Here is a 7,548-nt window from a genome sequence, read left to right on the forward strand (position 1 = left end):
CAGCTTTTCCCCATTGAGAATGATATTGGCTGTAGGTTTTTCATAGATGGCTTTTATGATATTGAGGTATGTAACCTCTATCCCTATACTCTAAGTAGTTTTAATCAGAAAAGGTTGCTGTACTTTGTCAAACGCTTTTTCTGCATCTATTGAGAGGATCATATGATTCTTGTTCTTCCTTTTGTTAATGTACTGTATCTCGTTGATTGATTTGCGGATGTTGAACCAGCCTTGCAGCCCAGGGATAAAACCCACTTGGTCATGGTGAATAATCCTTTTAATGTACTCTTGGATCCTATTGGCTAGTATTTTGGTGAGAATTTTGCATCCATGTTCATCAAGGATATTGGTCTGTAATTCTCCTTTTTGAAGGGGTCTTTGTCTCATTTTGGGACCAAGGTAATGGTAGTCTCATAAAATGAGTTTGGAAGTTTTCCTTCCATTTCTATTTTTTGGAACAGTTTCAGGAGAAGAGGTATTAATTCTTGAAATGTTTGGTAGAATTCCCCTGGGAAGCCATCTGGCCCTGGGCTTTTGTTTGTTGGGAGATTTTTGATGACTGCTTCCATTTCTTTAGTGGTTATAGGTCTGTTCAGTTTTTCTATTTCTTCCTGGTTCAATTTTGGTAGTTGATACATCTCTAGGAATGCATCCATTTCTTCCAGGTTATCTAATTTGCTGGTATAGAGTTGCTCATGATATGTTCTTATAATTGTTTGTATTTCTTTGGTGTTGGTTGTGATCTCTCCTCTTTCATTCATGATTTTGTTGATTTGGGTCATTTCTCTTTTCTTTTTGATCAGTCTGGCCAGGGGTTTATCAATCTTGTGAATTCCCTCAAAGAACCAGCTCCTAGTTTCATTGAACTGTTCTACTGTTCTTTTGGTTTCTAGTTCATTGATTTCTGCTCTGATCTTTATGATTTCTCTTCTCCTGCTGGGTTTAGGCTTTATTTGCTGTTTTTTTCTCTAGCTCCTTTTGGTGTAGGGTTAGGTTGTGCATTTGAGACCTTTTTTGTTTCTTGAGAAAGGCTTGTATTGCTATATACTATCCTCTCAGGACTGCCTTTGTTGTATCCCAAAGATTTTGAACAGTTGTGTTTTCATTTTCATTGGTTTCCATGAGTTTTTTAAATTCTTCTTTAAATTTCCTGGTTGACCCATTCATTCTTTAGTAGGATGCTCTTTAGCCTCCATGTATTTGCGTTCTTTCCGACTTTCCTCTTGTGATTGAGTTTTAGTTTCAAAGCACTGTGGTCTGAAAATATGCAGGGAATAATCCCAATCTTTTGCTACCAGTTGAGACCTGATTTGTGACCTAGGATGTGATCTATTCTGGAGAATGTTCCTTGGGCGCTAGAGAAGAATGTGTACTCCATTGCTTTGGGATGGCATGTTCTGAATATGTTTGTGACGTCCATTTGGTCCAGTGTGTCGTTTAAAGTATTTCCTTGTTGATCTTTTGCTTAGATGATCTGTCCATTTCAGTGAGGGGGTTGTTAAAGTTCCCCACTATTATTGTACTGTTGTCAATGTGTTTCTTTGCTTTTGTTATTAATTGCCTTATATAATTGGCTGCTCCCATGTTCGGGGCATAGATATTTATAATTGTTAGATCTTCTTGTTGGATAGACCCTTTAAGTAGGATATAGTGTCCTTCCTCATCTCTTATTACAGTCTTTGTTTTAAAATCTAATTTGTCTGATATAAGGATTGCCACCCCAGCTTTCTTTTCGTGTCCGTTAGCATGGTAAATTGTTTTCCACCCCCTCACTTTCAACGTGGGGGTGTCTTTGGGTCTAAAATGAGTCTCTTGCAGACAGCATATGGATGGGTCTTGTTTTTTAATCCAATCTGATAGCCTGTGTCTTTTGATTGGGGCATTGAGCCCATTTACATTCAAGGTAACTAGAGAAAGATATGAATTTAGCGCCATTGTATTGCCTATAAGGTGACTGTTACTCTATATTGTCTGTGTCCCTTTCTGGTCTATGCTACTTTTAGGCTCTCTCTTTGCTTAGAGGATCGCTTTCAATATTTGACTTCCTCCTTTTTTTTAAGGATGAATAATTGTATATATATGCAGAGAATAAGGACATGATGGCCTGTAGTCTTGGGTAAAGAAATCACAGGGAGCAGGTAGATAGTGCAGTAAATGCTAAGGAGAGGAAACACATGAAATTTCAAAGAAACTGAAGAATATGATTTAGTTGGATGAATTCCTGCTAATAGCTCACTTGACTGAGGGACTGTGAGATGATCGGTTGTCCAAATGTGTTAAATACAGAGCTCAGAATCAACTCTGTGGTCCGTGGAAGTCCAGTATCAACTCCTCAGCCCCAAATCCCCCAAAGGTCCTGGCAAAAAAACTCATGATGCAGGAATGACGGGTGTGTGGGCTCTGTGTTCACAGGAGAGATGGTTCTGCCAGGGAGAAGTAGATGTAGGAAGGCAATATACAAATGATTACTGATGTGCTGCTTAGGAATTGTTCTCATCCAATATCTCACTTGTATTGATGATGGCTGTGGTAGGGGGATGAGTGCAGTGTCCATTCTGTACGTTTTTGTGCAACATCAGATACGTCCACAACACATTTTTGTCTATTCCTACCAGGCATGATGTATGTGAGTCCTGCTATTAAGTGATAGTCCAATGTGCCAACATGCATGCCCTCACTCTGTCCAGGGGATGAAGCCCAGCTACTCCCAACAGACAGAGAAGCAGGTGTGGAGGCCATGGGAGGGGCAGGAGCTCAGGGGGGTCCAAGGACAGAAGAGTGACGAAGCCAGGGCACTGAGGACCAGCACAGGGGCCACACGTGAGTGTGCAGGTAGGCGTGACCACCACACAAAAGGGCATTTCAGTGGGGCCAATGTTATATAGCATATGCAAAAGAAGTTAGGAACAAGTGAAGGACTTAAGCCATTGGTTGACTCTGGGAAATTTCTGCGTGAATGCTATGAGGAGAGAGGACCTGAGGGCAACAGGGGCTTATTTACTGCATTATTTACTAAAGACCTTGCATGATATACTGAAGATCCTGGATCATTTATAAAATGATGTATTTTTACATCATTTTATAATGATGTAAAAATTTTTTACATCATTATAAAAATTATAATTTTTATAATAATTTTATAATATAATAAAAATTTACATTTATAATGTAAATTTATAATATAATAAATTTATAATATAAAATTTATATTATTTTATATATATAATATATAATATATTATAAATATAATAAATTTATAATATAAAAAATTTACATTTATAATGTAAATTTATAATATAATAAAAATTATAATTTTTATAATAATTTTATAATATAATAAAATTTTTTATAATATAATAAAAATTTACATTTATAATGTAAATTTATAATATAATAAAAATTATAATTTTATAATAATTTTATAATATAATAAAAATTATAATTTTTGTAATAATTTTATAATATAATAAAAATTTACATCATTATAAAAGTATTTTACATCATCACTTGTTGCTGGAGTGTATCTCCAGCAACAAGTCTGGGGATATTTGCTGAATTGATTCAAGTGTATATGAAGGGAAGTTTGAGCAAATGTGAGTTTCTACTCTGGTCTAAAGAGGCAGTCAAAATATCTGCAGTAGGACTTTCAAATACTGATCTTGCTAGGAAGCAGGACATAATCAACAAGAATTAGGGTGGGAAAAGGATCTTATTTTATTTTATTATTTTATCATATTTAAGTTGATCATATTTATGATGTTATTATATTATTTGCTTCTTGGCAATTGGTAAAACCTGGGGGGAACATCCCAAAAAGATATACATGACACAGATATGCACAAAACACCCACTTTACTTAGATATACCTAATTTTTGGAGAAAAATCTCATGTTATTCACTAGCGTTAAGTCTATAAAATTTATTAATTTTCTTATATTAGGAAATCAACCGAATCTACAGATGTTATGACAATTACATATCTAGTGAATTTTACCAAACTGTAATCTTTCTCACATATCACTGAGCATTTTTATATCCTAGAGTATGTCCATTCTATACTGATGCCCTAAAGAACTCTTGCAGGACAATCAAACAAGCAAACAAGCAAAACCAGATCCACTGTTCCCTGGTGTGGGACATCAGGCATTGCACATATGGGTCCTTCAGCTTTTTCTAGAATCTCATGTGGATGTCACTGGCCACTTCAGTTGCTTTCTGTATGTTAAATACAAATGTGCCATTTAATTTACCCAGTGATAATGTGTTTATTGAAGAAAAGCAAAATCTTGAAACCCAGGACAGCTGATATATGGCAAAACCACAGGCAAGTGCAGAGAACAAAGGATAGGGAAGCTCTTTTATGGAGCAAAGGGTGAGTGTGTGAGGGACAAAAAGTCCCTGGGAGGAAAAGGGAATTCTAATTACATGGCTTGTCCTTGGTTGCGTTGTGACAATTTCTCATTGGCTGGGCTGTTGCCAGGGTAGGAAGAGGTCTTCCTGTTCCTGAGGTAGTAAGGGACTAGCTCCAGGAGTGCAGACTTGCTAAGTCTCTCCTCCTGCTGGGTCTGCAATTGAGGAGTGGTGGGCACCAGAGCTCCCCCTGCTGGTCCCTGAACTCCATTCAAAGAGATGTCCTTTATTTAAATATCACATAATATATGTATGTATTTACATTCCCTTAGACCAGGACTCCTGAGAGTGAGACTCAACAATATCATCCGGAGGCCTGAAGGACCATCCTATTTCGAAATCAGACCCAGTGAGATGCAGACCCCAGCTGGACTCTCAGGGCTTTGGACCGTGGTGACATGTGTGCCCTGGACCAGCAGGTGGCGCTGTGGGACGGCCTTGTACCTAAAAAGCGGCTCCTTCGTGAGAACCATTCACAGAAGTCTGGGCCTGAGGACTGGGCCCTGTGCTCCCTGATGGGACTCAGCAGCTGTGTCCCCGCTGGTCTGGTAGAGTGTCCCAAGGGGACCTGTGTGTGTTCTCAGCAGGTGTTTCTTCCCAGGGATGGCCCCAGGGCTGAAGCCAACCTCCATCTTCCTCAGTGTGTGATGTGTACTGAGATCCAGCACCAGTTCTCAGGAAAAGTGAGGGGCAGGGACTCACTGGATGGACCCTATTTGCATATAGAGACGCTCATGTGGCAGATGCTGGAGCAGTAAAGGAGCCCTAGGGCAGCCCAGCCCAATGAGGAGAGTGGAAATGTGTCACCATGGGCTGGACTCTCGTCTTCCTGGGGATGCTCTTTTACTGCACAGGTAGGGACAGGCCTAGGGGAACAGGCTGCATCACCCCTCTGCTTCAGAGTCTAGAGAAAATTTACTTTGAACCTATCCAATATCCTCTGAGTGTGTGTGTCTGCAGGCTCCGTGTCCCAGCCCGTGCTGACCCAGCCGCCCTCCCTCTCTGCATCTCCGGGAACAACGGCCAGACGCACCTGCACCCTGAGCAGGGACATCAGTGTTGGCAGCTCTAACATCGACTGGATCCAGCACCATCCAGGGAGCCCTCCCCCGGATCTGCTGTAGTACTCCTCAAGCCCCGAGAAGCACCAGGGCGCCGGGATCCCCAGCCGCTTCTCGGGCTCCAAAGACGCCTCGGCCAACGCAGGGCTTCTGCGCATCTCGGGGCTGCAGGCTGAGGCCGAGGCGGACTCTCAGTGGGCGACAGCTCACGGCAATGGGAGCAGCTACCGCTCCTCACAGCGTCTCAGAGAAGGAGGAAGTGGGTCTAAAACCTCTGGACCCACGGATTTTGTTTCTGAGCTGCTTTTCAGTAAGAAACTTACCTGGAGTGACATAGCGGGGTGGTCTCTTCTGCACGACGATCTATCCTTCAACAGGGAAAGAGGAAGAGTCATGTAATGCACAGAAAGTGAGATCAAATGGGGGCATCTGAGGAAGACACGGACACATGAGATATCCGAGCCCCACCGCACATCCCCACTCAATCTGGAGAAGATGGACAGGAAGGAATTCTGTGTCTACAACCGAACATACTGTCCAGCGAACATTCCTCCACAATCCATTCTATCATCTTAGTCCATCAAGTGTGACCTTGTGTCACTACTGATGTACCCACAGCTGATCCATGGACAATAACCCCGGTCACAGACACAGTCTCCTCTCTCTGAACCAGCTACATGTGAACTTGGACCAGATCCTACAGACTCTCCCTGACAACACCCCCCACATCCCCCTCCTGTTCTCTCTGCTCCCGCGTCCCTCGGGCTTCAGACTCTCCCTCTGGCTCTTCAGTCTGAGCTCTGTCTCCACATGAAGGTTTCAGAGGAAACTGGAAATGGTCTTGCTGCAGTGTCCAGTCTCCAATGTCCATGTCTAGGCAGGAGAGAGACCAGAAAATACAGCTGCATGCAACCCCCACATTCTCCTTCCTGCTCTCACCCCAGGCTCCGTTTTGTGTGCCCAAAACTCCCAGTCAGGCTCTTTATTTTTTTAGATTTATTTCCTTATTTTAGAGAGAGCACCATTGGGAAAGGCAGAGGGAGAGGGAGAGAGCGTCTCAAGCGGACTCTGCTCCCAGTGCGGACCCCTTTGCAGGGCTGGAGCTCAGGACACTGGCATCACGAACTGGGACAAACCTAGAGACGGAACGTAAACCTACTGTGCTCCTCAGGCACCCCTCAGTCAGTCTCGTTAATATGAAAGTAAAGTTATTACATTTCGTGAAAAGGATGTATTCATCTATATTTATTTATTTGCGCATGGAATCTGCTGATTTTTACCCACTTCAGAATTAACTGAGGACCCCATCCACGGGGAGTCTTGGAAGAATCCACAGACAAAGGGTCACCTGCATATCTTAAGAAATGTCGTTATTTTTCTTATGCTCCAGATGCTCATTCCTAAGAATATTCTCGACAGGAATTCCACCACAGAAATATTATTTATAATTCCTAAAGTACCAGGCTGTAGTGTTTTCTCACACACACAAAACGATCAGCAATATCTTTTTCTCAGTCCCTGGTAGTCCCCTGGGGACCTGGGGTCTTTGGGTCCGGATGGGATGCGGGGCGGGAAGGAGGGGGCTGCATGGTCCCCCCCACCCTGTGCTTCCAGGCACCTGAAATCCCCATAGGTATGGGTCTTGTGTCTGCAGAGAGAAAAGAAATTGAGAGATTTTTATTTTTTAGATTTTATTTATTTGAGAGAGAGAGACACAGTGAGAGAAGAAACAGAGGCAGGGGGAGTGGGAGAGGGAGAAGCAGCCTTCCCGCGGAGCAGGGAGCCCGATGAGGGGCTCAATCGAAGGACCCGGGGACCATGACCTGAGCCGAAGGTAGACGCTCAACGACTGAGCCCCCCAGGCGCCCCGACAGATTTCTTGTTACTCAAACAGACCTGGACGACCGAGTCAGGAAAGTGTTAACAGTTTTGCTCTCACATGAGTCTTTCTGGCCAAAATAAATTCTTTCCCAGTAAAAATCTTTGAGATCCTTATCTCTAAAGGCAGGATCAGGACCCTGGGGGTTTATACAGAGGATCACCATGGAGAAACATCCCTCGGTGTTGAGGGACAGGG

At 42.6% G+C, this 7,548-nt stretch overlaps 1 pseudogene; it reads left to right on the forward strand.

Moving 5' to 3' along the window:
- The first annotated feature begins 5,218 nt into the window (after positions 1-5,218).
- Positions 5,219-5,870, forward strand: LOC113912976 (annotated as a pseudogene).
- The last annotated feature ends 1,678 nt before the right edge of the window (positions 5,871-7,548 follow it).

The sequence above is a fragment of the Zalophus californianus genome, chromosome 14 (genome assembly GCF_009762305.2).
Source record: "Zalophus californianus isolate mZalCal1 chromosome 14, mZalCal1.pri.v2, whole genome shotgun sequence".
NCBI classification, from domain to species: domain Eukaryota; kingdom Metazoa; phylum Chordata; class Mammalia; order Carnivora; family Otariidae; genus Zalophus; species Zalophus californianus.